This window comes from Martes martes (genome assembly GCF_963455335.1).
Source record: "Martes martes genome assembly, chromosome: 10".
Classification (NCBI taxonomy): Eukaryota; Metazoa; Chordata; class Mammalia; order Carnivora; family Mustelidae; genus Martes; species Martes martes.
In genome coordinates, this window is record NC_137898.1 from 83218100 (window position 1) to 83236899 (window position 18800).

At 33.5% G+C, this 18800-nt stretch overlaps 1 protein-coding gene across 3 annotated transcripts in view; it reads left to right on the plus strand.

Annotated features, from left to right (window-relative positions):
• Window positions 1-18800, plus strand: part of CNTN5 (contactin 5) — a gene marked incomplete at both ends in the record, with an annotated part of 773509 nt that overhangs the window by 398366 nt on the left and 356343 nt on the right. The gene's annotated exons all lie outside the window — the stretch shown is intronic.

Below are 18800 nucleotides of genomic sequence, written 5' to 3' on the forward strand. Positions count from 1 at the left end.
TAGGAAAGTGATGATTTTTGGTTGAGAACTATTAACCATAATACTATCCCAAAAGAAAGAGGGAGCCTTTGAAAAGATGAATTGTAATAAAGACTTCAGTTTTTTTCTTTGTTCTTTAGTGCCTCTATATAACATATGTGTATGCATTGCAAGCATTTTATAGGTTCACTTTTCATTACTTTTTTATGTTAGCTACCTTCAAACTGAATGTTCAGCTTTTAATACTTCATGGTATAGTTATAATTGTTATTATTACTTTTGCAATAATAGAAGCAGTTGGAAATTTAAATTTTAAGTGCAATTCAGGCAGAAATTATGATTCTATAATTATAGGTATTGCCATCTATCTAAAGTATCTTCAAATTTAAACACCTCATTTGTAGTTATAGACATTTACAGTTAAGCATTGCATTAAAGAAGTCAAGTGCTGTATTAACAGTTGATATATGATATGTAGTTTGCTCTGTCATGCAATGAAAAAATCCATGAAGGCATTATTAAGAAGTGAGCTTGAGAATCCTGATTGATTGTCAAGCTTAAAAAATAATCTATTTCAACATTACTCTTTTATATGCTTAGTTTTAGAATATATGCTGCTACACTGTAGACTGAGTTTCATCACAAGATTTTTGCTTACTATACAGTTTCTCATTTTATATATTTGACACATAACTACATGTACACATATATAATATATACCTATCTGGTAAAGAGTACACATACAATATCCAGTTTAGAGATAAAGAAGCCAATATTAGAGACATGAAGGGACCTGCCAAAGGTCACATAGCTAGGTAATACCATGGAGGAAGAGCTAGGAAAGAAGAATGGAAACTGGGAAACCAATTCAAACTATTGAAAATCGCCAGCTGAGAGATGATGAGGGACAGAATGAAAACAGTGATAATTGCATTGGAGAGCAGGAAATATGTGGGATATTGAAGAGGTAGAATTACTAAAATTTAATAATTAATTAAATATTAGACTGTAGGAGGAAGTTTTGACACAGTTCATGAACTGTGTGAAGATTCTTTTCAAAAGAAGAGATAACACAGATAAAGGAAGGGATTGAGGATTTGGTAAATGCGAGGAATTCAGTTTTTAATATAATGAGATGTAGTTTTCTTGGGAAATCCATGTGAAATATGTGGTAAGTATTTAGATACGTATGTTTAATATATATAGAAGAGTGCTAGGCTAAAGAAAGATATTTAAAATTCATCATTGTGTATTCCCTCACTGTAGTTAAAGCTATGACTGTGAATATATGGTGTCAACATCAAGATTATATGAAAATGTCCATAGGGTGAAAAGAAAAACAGAACTAGATATGATTTTTTAAATTTACCTAGTTAAAAGCTTAGAATTAAGGCTATTTTCTATAGACCATTGCCATAAAATTTCTGAGCATCTTACTAATTCCTTAAGAATTTAAAACATCTTTACTTAAAATTGTAAAAATTTGCTGACTAGTAAATAAATATTTCCATTAACACTATCCATTTATGTAAGAATGTACACTTGGATAGTGGCTGAGATTGACAAGGGCTGTCTTATTTTCACAAAATTGGTCTAAACATTACACTGACCATCATGAGAGAAAGCAGCACATGTATAAATCAGAATCCAAAAACAGATACTGGTTTCACTAGTACTTCAAAAGTTCAGTACCCAGGCCCAGATGTATTGCTTAACTTTATCTTTTGTCTTCCATGGTGGAACATTTCAAGAATAATATAAAATGATTTTTATTGTTATTTAAACTCCCTTGCCCCTCTGTCTTCTATTGCTGTTGTTTGGCAAAAACTTCCAGTGAATTCAACTATGCCCTTAATCCCTGACTGCCTTGAGAATCTGAGAGCTGCGACAGAATTACACCCACCATTGATTCATGATTGCCAAATTCAAATGGGCCTTCAGGAGTGTCTCTCAATCTTATTAAGTTTCTGTGGATGGCTAACTTCCCAAAGAAGCATCTCTGCTTTCCTTAAACTGGACTGTCCCATCACCAGCATGTCACAAAAACTGTATGTTATAAAATTCATCTTCCTACTAACAAAATTAAATCTAACTACATCTCCATTCATACTGTTTCTTCTAGCAAACGATTTCAGTAGAATTATTATACTGTCCCTCCACCTAATAGCACCTATCCCTCCATTCTTAACTCTTTCCTTTGGCCTTTACAGTACATCACATTGTTTCATATACAACTAGTACTATACCTATTAAACTAATATTTTTTATACTAACTGAATTTACTGATGCAGTTGACATTGTTGACTACTTTTTTCTTTGATGAATATTTGTATTTTAAAAAATCATTTGAGCAGTACTACATGAAAGACTTAATAAAGCCAATAAAAAGTAAAATGAACTGTTATATTAAGGTTAGTATTTAAATTAAAAAGAAACAGTTGGGAAAATTTTTCTGAATTGCAATTATATCATTCAGTGACAGTTTTATTTAAAATTTTATAAGAGGAGTTTGAAAATTCACATGTCTTCTTTCTGTGAATGATCTAGGGTTATTGTTTCCTTTGAAGATATATATATATATATATATATATATAAATGAAGGATAGAAGGATATATATCCTCCTTTAATTTATATTTATATAATAGTTTTCCATTGCTTACTTTTTAACTTTGGTAATGTACTTAAATCTTTACTGTTCTCTTAACTCTTGAAAAATAGTTCTTGACTTCCTATTACATGACATAAAGATATTTTTATCTCTACTTTTTCCTTCACCCTTTCTACACTACATTTATGTCCTTTTGTCTGCTGCTTTTACTGTTACACTTTTACAAGTGTTCTAAACTTTCCCATGGAATAAGTGTAAAAGCTGAAAATTAAATTTACAGATTATTACTGTAAATTATTATTTACAAATTATTATTATTATGTAATTATCACTCAATATCATATTGTTACAGGCTTTTAACCTATTCTTAGATGTGTGTGCTGTACTAGATGTGTTTTTAATAAGTGAAACTTTGAATATAATTAGGAAAATTAGGCTAGGCTTTGATACACATTCAAAGTGTAGCAAAGATTTTTATACACTTTGAATGTGGGTTTTCTTTTTTTCAAAGATTTTATTTATTTATTTGACACAGAGAGAGAGCACAAGCAGGGGGAGTGGCAGGCAGAGGGAGTGGGAGACGCAGGCTCCCCATTGAGCAGAGAGCCAGATGGATGTGGGGGCTCAATCCCAGGACCCTGGGATCATGACCTGAGCCAGAGGCAGATGCTTAACTGACTGAACCACCTAAGCACCCTTGTTTTTCTTTTTTTAAATATTGAATGTAGTTTTTTTCTTAAAATTCCAGATACAATGAATAGTTTTAATAATATTGTTGAAATATAAACATGAGTCATCGCAAAACAAATGGTAAATGAAGCCATTAGTATGGTTAAGAAAGTCCATGAGAAAAGTCTGATGTAAAGAGACATGAACTGAAGACCAAATCTTGCATAATCCAAATTGCTTTGGAAGAGTAAAGAATAAAAATCCTATAAAAGATAATGAGAAGTCAGAGAAGTAATAGGAAAAACAGAAGTGTAGTATCAAGAAAGCCAGTGGAAATGAGTATTTGAACAAGATGTGAGCATACAGCTCAGAATGGTGACTTGGTACATGTATTTGTTGCCTGTTCCCTTTCTTACAAGAAATCCGTATCTTTAGTGAGAATGCTGGAGAGAAAGTATTTCATTAACAAATGAGACATTTTGATACATTTCTGGGAAAATAAGGAAGGATGTGAATTAAAAGATTACATAGATGGAGAAGACTGAAACAAAGTTTAAAGGACCTAAAGAAGGGACCAAGGACCATGTGCCTAGTGGAAGCCTAGGAAAAGCTGTGAAATCAAAGTTAGTTGTAGAGGGGGGCATAAGAGTGAACAAAGAATGTATGAACAACAACTGTTTCAATGCAATATTGGAATCCCCCTCCTTCCCTATACCTACATGCAAAAAGAGCAAAGGACAGATCTCCTAATAATATAAGTGAACTTTTCCTGGAAGGTTGAAGTAGTTACTAAGATAATGATGTATAGTATAAAACCTTCTTATTCTGGCATTTGCGTGTCTGCAGCCTGAAAACCAGTCCATGCCCTCACATCAAAGCAGAGCTGTCAACACACTTCAACTAGATATTCCCCACCCCTACCTCAGAAGGGAACTAATTGTATAGTTAACTCTCACCAACTTTCAAGCTTCTCAAACTTTATATTTATATGCAATCTAAGAGTTTTTATTAAAAAATTACTGAGCTTTCTGAATGGTTATAGAATTCATACCAGAATAATGTGTAAAAAATAGGAAACTTTTAATATTACTCCAAGAGAGACACAGATTAGACTGAAATCATTTTTAATTCAAAACTTTCATATCACTATTTGATCTCTCCTCAAAAAGAACGTAATTGAAAAGTATATTCATAAGAAGGACCTATTCCTGAGTAATTTCCCAAGTAGGTGGCATATATTAAACACTTAGTCTGAAAATAAAAATAGAATACAATTGTGGATGAATCCATTTATTGTAGCACGGTCAGCTGCAATTCCTGCTGGGTTTTACAAACCTCTCTATGCAGAGACAGGCATTGTAATGGATATTTCTGCAAACTTGGCAAACACCTCTGCAGGGGTTTGAATATAAAAATTACGTTTAATCTGCTGTGACCATACAGTTAGTTATGAAAATCATTTCAAAAACATTGCATTTTTACACTTCTCTGGAAAAAGAAAAAGTAGACCTTTCTAAAAATAATGGAAGCTATATACATAGGCACAGTATTTCCTTTCAAGTACAACTATAATTTTACTTTATAAAATGTATTATTGTAGAATATATGGTCTTAGCTAGGTTTTTCCTAAAGCTTCCTAAAGCTTGAAACAAAATTTGCTTTTAGGTAGTTAATTGGAATGTATCTTGGAGAGGAGTGAGGGATGGGTTGGACATGAAGCATAAAATAATGTAAAGGGAAGTTGCATTATGGAGATGACCACTTCTATAGGCCACTGGAGCTTGATCCCACAGGACCAGAGCCTTATGAAATGCACTCAGAGCAGTCTTCTTGGTGGACACATCATTGACCTTCCTTCTCCCAGTCCCTGAGAGTGGCACCAAAAGCAGTGAACTCTGCACTTGCACTGCTGTCCTCAAGCTGCAACCATGTGAAACTTGTTGCTCCTGCACAGACTGGTTACAGGAGTAGTTGAGTGAGTAAAAAATCTGGCCAAGATTATTTGAACTGGCGTGTAATAGGGGTCTAAAACATCAATGGTGAAGCTTTAGATCTGAAGTGCATGAATGACATGATCAGTTTCCCTCTGTTGACTCTGTGTGAAGTCATCCTCACACATTCACAAATGTCTATCTCATGCCAACTATGTTTTAGATAATTTGTGAGGTACTAAGGATTTAATGGAGGACAAAACAAATACAATTATAATTCTCTTATAGTTACAAGGGAGGATATTACCCTAAATACAGAATGTAACTTGCATCCTAAGATCTGCTTGTTTTCACTGAGTGCCCCCATGAGGCCAGTGTCATATTATCATTTCATTAAAACCAAAACAAACAAAGCTTTTATGAGTAATACCAATTTTTGCTGATAGTTTGGAGGATAATTAGTGAAGTTCTTCCATATAACACAGTAAAATTTATTGAACACTCCCCTTTAAACCACATCTTTCTTTTGCCAAATTTTTATTCCTCCAGCTGCCACATCTCTCCCTCAAAACATTTCTACCTCTCCCACAGCTCTAGTCTCCCTTCAGGGTCTAGCTAACTCTCTCTTAATTATGACTATTTCATACTTTTATTTCTCCTCTCATCTGTGTCCCCAGTCCAATTTTGAAGTTTTTTTAGCTAATTTTATTTTTGTGTAATCAACACTTATGTTTAGTTACTATACACGTAAGACATTGTTCTAAACACTTTATAAGTGTTAAAGGATAGAAAATATATAAAAGCAAATGTTAACTAAATGTTTTTACTGATATCATACAAGATATTAAACACATTTATAGGGATAAAGAAAATAACCACATTCTGATAACAAGTTTAAATCTTTGAGAAGATATAGCAAAGCATCTTCTTACTATCCATTATGTACAGGACCAGGCTACTCATTTCTTTTCCAGTACAGATGGGATCTTTTCTTATAAGATATCCTTCCTTCCTAAGGTGGAATTCTCTCAGCCACCTTCTCTAGGGCTATAATGGCTCCATAATGATAGAGAGAGTATAAAAGAAAAGAAGAAAGAAAAAGAAAGAGGAAGAAAGGAAGGAAGGAAGGAAAAGAAAAAAGAAGAAAGAAAAGAGAAAGAAGAAAGAAAGAATGAATGAATGAACTAAAGAAAGAAAGAAAGGGAGGGAGGGAGGGAGGGAGGGAGGAAGAAATGGATGGAGGAAGGGAAGGAGGGAGGGAGGAAGGAGGGAAGAAGGAAAGAAGAGAGAAAGAAAGAACAAATGAATTGATCCATGACCCTTTTCCCATCTTTGGAGTTGGAGAGTGCAGTAGGGGGAAGAATAATTGAAGAAATAACTTGAGAAAGTGCGTAGGAATGGATTCAGAGTGCTTACAGAAAGATTGGCCTTTGTTAGAAAGTTCATCACTTGTCACAGTGAGAAGAAAAGTAAAAAGATTGTAGATGCAGATAACCTACTATTTGGTGGTGGGAAATCTGATGACTTTTTTATTGAAGTATAATTAATATACAGTGTTATATTAGTTTCAGGGTATAATATAATGATTCAAAAATTCTATACATTTCTCAGTATTTATCAAAACAAGTGTACTCAATCTTTATCTATTTCACCCATTCCTATTTTTTAATGAGCTACAGGCAAAGTCATCAGGTAAGAATTTATGTGTGGGCAATAGGTTTATTTTTAAGACAAGAATTGTGTCAACAAGGAAATTATACACAGCTCCATTAATTTACTACTGAATAATTAAGATCCTATGAACAATGGAAGGATAAAAAAAATGGCATGCCCTTGAAGATTGTGGTAGGCTAATTCTAATTCCTAGAAACTTTAAATGTTACTTTTATGGTAAAGGGACTTTGTAGGTGTGACTAAATTAAGGAACTTGATATGGAGATATTACCCTTGATTAGCCTGGATCACTCTAGATGATTAGTGTCAGCCCTAAATGTAGTTGCCAATGTTCTCATAAATGGGAGACAAAGGGAGATTTAAGCATAGAAGCCGTTAAGGACAATGGAAGCAGAGAATAGAGAGATGTGCTTTGAAGATGGAGGAAGGGCCAGGAGCTATAAAAGAAATATAACTGTAGAAGCTAGAAAAGGCAAAGAAATGGATTTTCTCTAGAGCCTCCATAGGGAAGGTAGTCTGACCTTCAAGGGGGACCACCTTAATTTAGGCCAAATGAAATTTTAATCTTCAGATTTTAAACTTCTGACCTCCAGAATTTAAGAGACTGTGTTAACTTTAAACTACCAAGTATTTTGTTAAGACCATCATGGAAAACTAATACAAAGAGTAAACGGAAATCTAGAGAAAAGTATTTTTACTTGTCCTGTGGAATATTTGTGGTTCCTGAAGCAGTATGTGATAGCTGTCTTTCTTATTCCTGTTTGCAAGAGTTGATGGTGTACCTCTCTTCACTTCTTGGTAGCTTGATATTTTTGTTCACAATTTTTGACTTAAGGATAGTTCCTAGGGGACTTGGAAAGCTTGTGAGAAGAGCACTCCTACTCCGGTATATTTATCTATGTGAAGGAAACTGAGTAATATTAAGGCTTTATGTCAAACTCTGTAAGAATATAGAAACTTATTTGGCTTTTATTAATCTTTTATTTATTTTGCTGTATGTCCCTCTGGAAAGCTTATCATCTTGATAATCTTGATGAAATAAGAATATCAAGAAAATAAGAACATCAAGAAATCATTGGATAATTTCTGTAAAATGAATATTTGGTTTGCTCAATCAGTCTGAACTTGCTCAGACAATTTTGACAATCAGTCATTGCATACAATTCTATTTCTCCTCAAACAGACTTATAAAAACAATTTGAACTTTTATCTATAGAAATAAGAATTTTTATCAAGAAAAACAATGTTCATCATTTAATTAACCCTCTTAATATGTCTTAGAAACTTTGAAGAAATATTTAATAAGTACTTCCAAATAATAAGATACGATTGTTAAATAGGTATCTAACTTGGGCTTTTTACTGATTTCCTTATTATTGTAATTCAGGAAATAAGATACCAAAGGATGTAATATTTTGATATTTAGCATTGTAATTTATATTTAGCATTGAGAATGTATCATTCTCAATATAAGAAAGGAAGGTGAATTTTGAGGGTTTTTTTTTTTTTTTGTAAGAGTGGAAGATGTATGTTCAGTTGTGTTCATCTGACTTCTTTTTCCATTGTCATGCTGTTCTACAATGTCTCAATTGTTAAACTTTCTTCATTTAATAACCTGAAATCTTCATTAATTCTCACCACACCACTCAATGTGTTTTCTCAAAATTGGTCATCTATCTGTTAGTCAAATAGATCAGTGTTTTCTCAGCCTTCATCATTCTTGACCTCTTTGTGGTTTATGTTTAAACCTGAAAATATTTGTTTTTCTTAACTTAACTGGCAGTAGACTATCCCAAAGAGTTTCATCTACACCTTAAACTATCTCTTCTCAATCTACTCCCTAAATCAATCACTCCATGGAATTTTCTGTCTACCTGTGTCCATTCACCCATTTGTCTGCCTCATTTATACTTGGCATTGTTTTAGAAAAGATTTAAGGAGCATTAATCTTGTAAATACAGATATTCCTCCAAGATTCTACTCCTGAGTCGCACCTTTATTTCTTTTTCTTTAATGAGCACTTCTATCTCTCTGTTTCCAATTTAGAATTTTCCCACAAAGACTTCTCTAGCTGCGTTGTTAGTAAGACCACTTTTCTCCTAGACATTTCATATAAATATATCTGGGTCAATAAAATCCTCCAAACCTCACGACCACATAAATAAAATTCAGGAGTTTGGCAAGCTCTGTGAATTCTACATCTGTGATGTTATTCTCATTCATCTTCTTCTTTCAACTTCTAATTATAATAGTCTTTATTTCTTGCATAGATCAGTGGCTTTCAACCACATTTTTCTACAATTCACATAAGGTGAATAGTATTTCTATCCAAAACTCACTTTCAAAAGGATTGCCACAGTTTAGACTATGGAAGAAAAGAAAGACTGCAGGTGCAATGCCTGTAAACTAGCTGTTATACCACCTCCTTTATCATCAATCAAAAAAGCTTACAGGAAGTAGGCTCATGATAGTAGCATCATTTCAGAGATTTAAACTAGAATCTATTTTCATTAATTTTGTTTAAAATAAATTGGTCAGAAAGTCGGGTTTGATTTACTACATATATTATCCCTGGACAAGAGACTTAACCTGTCTGCAGTTCAGTTTATTCTTCTGAACATGGGATAGCATGGATACTTGTCTCATGGGATTATTGTGAGGAGTAGTGCATTATTATGTGCAAAGCAATTAGAAAAGTGCCTATTACATAGTAAGCATTAGTAAAAGCTAGTTATTAACACAGTATTTATCACAAAATCCCCACTGTATTTCAGTAATGTGTGGGTCATTGCAGATAGGAAATATTTTCCTGGTTCTATTACTGTAGAGTTTATTGTTGCTGTTCTTTACTGCTTAAATTCAAACTCCTCTGTGTAGAACTGATGTTTTAATAGAGTTTTGTTTTGTTTTGTTTTGTTTTGTGGGAGAAGGAGTAGCAGTGGGAGATGTTTTATATTTTATCACTTGCTTTCTTCATTCTATCATTCTTCATTTAAAATCTACTTCATTAAAATCTAAAATTTAAAATTAAATTTTTCTGACTCCATCCCTTTTGTGTTCTCTCTTCCTGAGAAGCCCTCTTACCTCCTACTTCTGTCTGCAAGTATTTGAATGCTCATACAGCTAGCTAGTTACAATAAGCAGGAATAGAATCTACTAAATATAAGGATAGTTTGAACTTTATTCTAAAAGTATGTCCTTATGTTTGTCCATATTGAAAATCATCTGCCACTTTCATAATACCCACCCACACAACCTTATGATATCTTCATGGAAATTGTATTTTCCAGCTTGCTATTTCCCTTTTCTATTTTGCTAGTTTCCATTTGCTTTGCATGTAGTAATGCATTTAATCCTCACAATAACCCTATGAGACAAGTATCCATGCTATCTCCATTACCCGAAAGTTTTGAAATTTTATTATCCCCATATTAAAATATTTTACAAAATAATCAACAAATGCCAGCTCCAATTTGACTCCTGAGGACTTTTCCATTTCACCAACATATTGCTTCCAATATCTAAGGTATTTCAGTAGCCATGATAAAACATTACTCGTGTACATTATTTAATTCATTATGCAGCGTTATTTGCAATAGTCAAAATATGGAAGCAACCTAAGTGTTCATCAATAGATGAATAAATAAAGAAGATGCAGTACATATAGACAATGAAATATTACTATTCAGCCATAAAAAATAATGAAATCTTGCTATTCACAGCAACATGGATGTATCTAGAGGGTATTATTGCTAAGTAAAATAAGTCAGACAGAGAAAGACAAATACCATAAAATTTCACTTATATCTGGAATCTGAAAAATAAAACAAACAAATAAACAGAAATAGATTCATAAATACAGAGAACAAACTGATAGTTGTCAGAGAAGAATAAGCAAAACATGTGAGGGGATTAAGAGGCACAAACTCCTGATTATATAATAAATACATCACAAGAATGAAAATTACAGTATAAAAATATAGTTGATATATTAACTTTGGGGGAAGATAGTAACTACATATATCATGATGAGCATTTTGTAAAGTGTGTAATTGTTGGATCACTATGTTCTAAAGCTGAAACTAATATAAACTGTATGACAAGTATACATCAATTAAAAATAAAAATAATAAAATAACATTTAATAATAAAATTTCTCAAAACCTTTTGGAAATCTATAAACTTGCACCTAATAGGCCAAAGTTTAATAGTGTGATCCTCAAATACTTGCATGAGAATAGTCATGGGTGCTTATAAAAAATTAAAATGTTGGGCACACCCAAGATCTAACCAATCAGAATTTCTGAAGTAGTCCTAGAAATCAGTATTTTTATCTCCAGAAATGCATAATGAACAAATTACCAATAAACACTTCATTGTTGAGACACAAGGAGTGTTTTTGCTCTCCTCCCTCCCCAAATGATCCCAGCAGCCTTCTCCCAACTGAAAATACTAGGAAGATTTAAACCCAAATGATCTTTCTCCCTGAACTGGAAAAGCACTTCTTCAGGTATAGTGAGTCAGCAGGTCCTTCCCAAACCACACCAGCTAGCAGAATGTGCACTGTCTTTAAAAATGTTTACAGGCCTTCAAGTCCTTCAGGAAACTTCTAAAAAAATTAAAGTCCTAGACATACTCTTTCCCTGGCAGTTCTCAGGAGAACCTGGGTCTTCAAATGCACTACTAGGACTCCATTAGTAGAGTCACTATTCCAGGTATTCCTTCAAAAAGGATTGGTAAAAAGAAATAATTTAATATCTGTGTGCAAGTTGTCCCTGCCCTGCAAATCCCAGGAATCCGCATTTTCCATAGCACTTCCCAGATATTTCATATTCTATGCAATTACAATTGGGAACCCTCTGCCCACTGTACTAAATCATTACTTGCCAAGCATTTGTTGTTTTTTTCCCATTAATATTACATACCTCTTTATATTTTTAAAAGTCCTTGTTTATACCAGACAGGATTTCCAAAAAAAAGCTGGGTGAAAGAATATACAGGATCATGTTGGGAGAATCCTGCTAAAAATTCAGATTCCTGGGCCCTACCCTTAGATGCTGTGATTTGGTAGGCCAGAAAGGAAGATTAGAGATATTTATTTTTTACTTTCTCACTGGGAATTTTTATGTTCAATCAGTTTAGGGACTGTGTGACATTTTATTCTATCCAAAAAGCAACTGTGACTTTAAAGTGATGATCAAACAGTCACAGTATTTCTTCAATTGGTTTATTGCTTCTGGAATTTTTTTTTTATTAACATATAATGTATTATTTGTTTCAGGAGTACAGGTCTGTGATTCATCAGTCTTACACAATTCACAGCACTCACCATAGCACATACCCTCCCCAATGTCCATCACCCAGCCACCCCAATCCTCCCACCCTCCCCCCCTCCAACAACCCTCAGTTTGTTTCCAAAGATTAAGAGTTTCTTATGGTTTGTCTCCCTCTCTGGTTTCCTCTTGTTTCATTTTTCCCTCCCTTTCCCTATAATCCTCTGTCTTGTTTCTCAGATTCCTCATATCAGTGAGATCATATGATAATTGTCTTTCTCTATTTTTTTAAAAGATTTTGTTTATTTATTTGAGAGAATGGGAGAAAGAAAGAGAGAGCATGAGAGGTCAGAGGGAGAAGCAGACTTGCTGCTGAGCAGGGAGCCCAATGAGGGATTTGATCCTGGGACTCCATATCATGACCTGAGCTGAAGGCAGTCACGTAATCAACTGAACCACCCAGGCATCCGATAACTTTATTTCTCTGATTGACTTATTTTGTTTAGCATAATACCCTCTAGTTCCATTCATGTCATTGTAAATGGCAAGATGTCATTTTTGATAGCTGCATAGTATTCCATTAGAGAGAGAGAGAGAGAGAGAGAGAGAGAATATCACTTCTTCCTTATCCATTCATCTGTTGATGGACATCTTTTGATATGTCACTTGCAAATATCTTCTCCCATTCTGTCAGCCCTCTTTTGGTATTGTTGACTGTTTATTTTGCTGTGCAAAAGCTTTTTATCTTGATGATGTCCCAGTAGTTGTATTTAATTCATAGTTTTTTATCACCTTTAAGGTAATTACTGAAATTTAGATTAATATGCTGATTTTGGAGGAATGTCCTCATAACTGAGCTGCCATGATGCCATAGGTCTTTTCACTTTATTTAGACAATCTTTATATTATTAAAAAAATGCCCATTTTCATATGGTTTCATTTTCCTCATTTTGCTTGCACTGCTATTCTTAATATGATCTACCTGATTTTTCTCTAAAATACAATACAATTCAAATGCAATAATGTATTTGAAAATAACCTTAAGTTTCTTTATAAATCATTTTAAATTATTTCTTTCCATTTTTCTCTCCTGAACTAATTCTAACATTTTGTCTGTTATTTTGTCTAAAATTGAGTAATGCTATAGTAGATAATTTATGGTTTCTTTTATACTGCAAGTATTTAATACATATCCTTATTTATACCCTTTTTTATTGAATTATACTTTTATTTTCTGATCACTTTTATTATCCAGTGCTAAAAATCACATACAGGATATTGAGGGTTCTAAAACTACTTCCAGAAAGCAATTTGTAATATTTAGAGATGTTTCTCTCACAGTTAACCTCCATGAGATATTTTGCAAATTTATCATGAAACAATAAGACTGATTTTTTTTTAATAAATGTACTGAAACTCATATATTCAAATGAATGTTGTGTTCTTTCATAGTAGACATATTGGGAGGCAATTTACTTTTATCAGTATAATCTTGCCATTATTCAAAAGATTTTATAACTCAGTGATTCATCTTACTATATTACCCCTGTATTTCAGTGTTGCGCAGGAAAGATAGCAGCTGCATACGTGGAAGAAGATAATACTTAATGTTTTTCCTATGCACTAGGCAACCTGTGCTGAAAGCTTTTCATACATTCTCCTATTCAGTCCTCACAACAAAACAGCATTTTGAATCTTTCTTTTGTAGTTAAAGAATTTGCTGTTTGGACAGGTATCAGGTCCTCTTACCTATATTTGTATGACTCTAAAAAGTATACTGATAAACATTATACTTCATGGCTCAGTTGCCAGCCAGTGAAGGGACTTTCTCAAGGTCAGAGTTTGTGGAACATGTGGTATCAGACCTCTAACTCACAGAGTGCTTTCCATTGCATCATTATGCCTCTCTTATGACATCATTGCCAAATTGGGGGCTTGGGTTGCTTTATAAGTATTATCTAAATCAAATTTAAAAGTTGTGCTTAGAGATGGTCCTCAGTGTGAATAGCATGTGAGGATTTTTTTTTCTCAATTCATCAAGAAAGAGAGTTCATCAAATTTATTAAATTAGAGTATAGTGAGTAACCTATATAAGTAAAATTGGGATTATGCTGATCTTTGGGAATGACACAATTCATCTATAGAAAATGTAAGTTTGCCCACTATATAGTGCATTAATTATCTGCCAAAATACCTGTCAAGAAAATACATAGCCTAATTTTCTTAATAATTAGTAGGTTACTTAATATTATAGCAACTTTTTCTTTAAATGTAGGTTTTCCTTTAAAATGTCAGAGTACTAAAAAAATTAATTATGAAGAAAAGAAAATGAAGAATATGCCAAATTCAACATCCTAAAGAATATTTCTATCACTCACTGCTTTAATGAATAAATTAAAGCTAACATAAAGAAATATTTTGCTGTCATCCTGATATCCAGATGAGCAAATACATGTAGTACAAATCTTACTGACAGCCAACTTAGAAATGATTCATATGTATGAATAGCTGTCCTCCCACAAGCTAGTCACTGCCACAGGCCATTCTGACTTTGTCTTTATTTAAACAAAAGCTTTATCCCCAAGAAGCTTTTAGAGAATTTGAAATTCAGAAGTGAGTGAAAGCAGAGAACAAGTTTTAAAAAGAAGAAACAATGGGAACAATTTAGATACTCTAACCACAGAAATGGACTTTCAGGCAGATCTGGCTAAGTGCAATAGACCCACTATCTCTGACCTCTTTCTCCCCTATGACATAGTACTTAAATCACTCAGGCTCAAATTCCATGAGCTAAATAGTCATTTAGATAATAAGCACTATGCTTTAAAAAATAAAATTCCACAGAGAGTGGAATTTTCTGAAGTAAAAAAGTAATTTTTTACTTTACTTCAGAACACATATGAATTAAATCATATCTTTTTACTTTTAAAGTCTTACGAGACAATATCCCAGTGATGAAGGAGTGCATGGGTTATAAGGGAAGAGAGTTGGATAAGACTGTAAAGAATAAAAGAAAGGAATTTAGTATCACTTTTTAAAATTTATAAATATGAATATATATACACACACACAGCCAGGCAGAGAACTTCTAAGGCAGACTTAATTATTTTGTAATCCCAGTACTGCTTCTTTTTAATTATGTGACCCACCCTTTCAAAGCTTGGTTTCTTGGTTCATATAACAGGGATTATAACTACCTTGAGATTGTTGTAAAGATTAGAATAATTATACATATAAAGAATCTGGCATAGTTCACAAGTTTTTTTGGTTCTTGGGATTGAGGATGAATAACACACCCCTTGGTCCTCAAAGAACACATCATTTAATAGGGTAGATAGACAAGGTGATTGTTCTGTTAAGTAACATCACAATATATGAAGAGTAAAATAAAGAGGTATCATATGTCAGGGGTGCAAAGAAGGCAAGAACCGACTCCACAGCACCATCAAGTGTCTTTGCAGAGCAGATTTGACATTTGAGTGCAGTGTTGAGAAAGAAAAGGAGTTTGTCGTTTGTCCCAGTTCTGCGCTGGTATTATAGACAAAAGGAAAAAATATATGCAAAGGAACTAGAGAAGAAAGGTAAACAAAAAGTAGAATATGAAAAAAAAAAAGAAAAAAACTTTGTCTTTCAAGTTTTCAGCTGACACCGGCTCTGCATCAGGGAAGGAAGCATATGTAGAGAGGAGAGGTGATTTATTTTCTCCTCTCCCTTAACTGAAACCTTGCTTCTAGGACCCAGAAATCCAAAGAGCTATGTTAGTGCCATACATCACTTATTATGAAGTAGTCAGTATTAATAGCAACCAAACCATTACTTACAATTTTCTATGGAAAATGTGTTTGGCTCTAAAGCACTGATTTACCACAGAACACATGGAATAAAATTCATTCATTGTATAGCATTGTGGAAAAAAGCATGAACTCTAGGGTCAGACTTCCTGAATTCAAATTGTGCCTGTAGCATTTAATAGCCATAACTTTGGACAATTTTTTTTTAATTAATTTATTTATTTGACAGAGATAGAGAGGGAACACAAACAAGGGGAGCAGCAGGCAGAGAGAGAGGGAAAAGCAGGCTTCCTGCTGAGCAGGGAGTCCAACAGGGGGCTCCATCCCAGGACCCTGGGGTCGTGACCTGAGCTGAAGGCAGACCCTTAACCAACAGAGCCATGCAGATGTGTCCTAGAAAATTTTTAACGTTTCTAATTTAGTTTCCTCAGAGGTAAAATGAGGAAACTACTAGACCAATTCAAAAGGTTGTAAGAATTATATTTGACATATCTACAGAACTTGGAGAAGTACCTGGTATATAGTAAACTTCACAGAAAGACTGAGTACAATTTGCATTTCTATATTATCATTATACATCTAAGAGTGATTAGAGCATGACCTGAAATATCATACTAGGTCTCTCATTGTAATTTTAGATTTTAATTCATCTTTACAACTTTAGAAATCCTATAAAAAGGTGAGAGAAATAAGGGGGAGAGTGGGTTATAAACTACAAAAATTACTCACAAATCTAATTACCAGCAATATAAACAAATTGTAATACAACTAGAAGTAAGAAACAAGACCTTACAGATCACATTTGCATCTATCATTAAATTGCTTATTTCTACAAATCTTGATTTCACTAAACCAATTTAAGCCTGGGGAATAAACAGATTTGTTGAGCCGGGATAAGGTGCTACGTAATTTATTTATTTATTTTTTTTAAGTATCCGTCAATAGATGAAGGGATAAAGAAGATATGATATAGATCTATATAGATATATAGCTATATTAATATGTAGCAATATTATTCAGCCATAAAAATAATGAAATCTTGCCACTTGGAATGACATGGATAGAGCTAGAGAGTAAAATGCTAAGCAAAATAAGTCAGTCAGAAAAAAGATAAATACCATATGATCGGGATGCCTGGGTGGCTCAGTGGTTTAAGGCACTGCCTTCGGCTCAGGTCATGATCTCAGGGTCCTGGGATCGAGTTCCGCATCGGGCTCTCTGCTCGGCAGGGAGCCTGCTTCCCTCTCACTCTTTCTGCCTGCCTCTCTGCCTCCTTGTGATTTCTCTCTGTCAAATAAATAAATAAAATCTTTACCATATGATCTCATTGATATGTGGAATTTAAGAAACAAAACAAGTGGGGTGCCTGAGTGGCTCGGTCAATTAAGTATCTGACTCTTGATTTCAGCTCAGGTCATGATCTCATGGGTCATGAAGTAAAATCCCCACATTGGGCTCTGCCTTCATCAGGGAGTTAGCTTGAAGATTCTTTCCCTCTGTCCCTCCCCCGACTTGTGTGTGCTCCTTCTCTCTCAAATAAATAAATATTTAAAAAAGAGAAAAGAATGAAAACAAATGAGCAAAAGAAAAGAAAGAGAGAGAGAGAGAGAAACTAAGAAACCAATTCTTAACTATAGAGAACAAACAGATGATTACTAGAGGGGAGTGGGTGGCAGGATAGGTGAAATAAGTAATGGAAATTAAAAAGTACAATTATCATGATGAAAAAATAACATAAAAATATCAACAAAAAAATTTTATAAGCAGATTTCCAAAAGCTTTTCAGTGTTGAAAATTCAGCATTTGTATCACTAGCATATTTGTAGTGAACACTTACTATAAGTAGAGCCCTGCTTCTGGTACTCTTCAGAAAAGTATTTACTCACACTCAAACAAAACTAGGACAATTTGCAAAGGAGGGCACTTTTTCCATTCTTTCCTGACTCCCTTCTTTTTCAAAAAAAGGAAAAGTATATCTTTTACTGTCTATTAAATACCAGTTCTTATTTGTTGTTGCTTGTGAATGTAAATAGTTACATTCAACATTTATACTTATTTGGGGGGGCAAATTCTCTTTATGCTTTATTTTGGCTTAATACTGGATAATATGTTCCACAAATAAAAATAATAAAGAAAGTTATTAATATAGTCCTGTTAGTCTATATCTTCAAGACAGATTCTTTTGTGAGAGGAAAGACATGAAAACTCAAATACATTGTAGTTTATTCATCATCATTAACAGGCTGAAGATAGAAGCTTCATTTCATCAGTATTAATGACCTTAGATAAATCTTTTTAATGACCAAGAATAAATGGTACTATAATTTATTAATGGGTTAGTCATTTTTAAATATTGTATCTTTTTGTTGTATGCACATGTATGTATCTATATATAAAAAAAACTGGTAAATTCATTTTTTTTCTTCCCAAATGATATTACAATATGAAATTACCTATGAGAATTTGGGGGAAATTCTGGAAGATTTGTGATGTTTTCCCAGTCCTGAGTATTCTTAAATGAATTTGAAGATTAGTTGTTATTTCTGTGTTGTATGTATAATTGGTGCTCAATAACTAGCCCTCATCACTTGGCTTATAAACTAGGACTACCTATGTGTGTAAACCTATCATGATCTGAGGCTCTATGAGACAGAATTAAGCATAAAGCATAGCATTAGCCACCAGTAAACTGTCTATCTCATTAGAAAAACAAGATGTAAATAAACAAAACATAATTAAGTACAGATGAAAAGTGTAAATTGTAAGTGCTGTAAGAATTTATAGGATAGATCCATTGGCATGGGGCATTGTGGTTGTGGAAGGTGATCCTGAGGGGGGTGGGAATCTTAATCTGGTCTTCTTATTTGTGAGTAT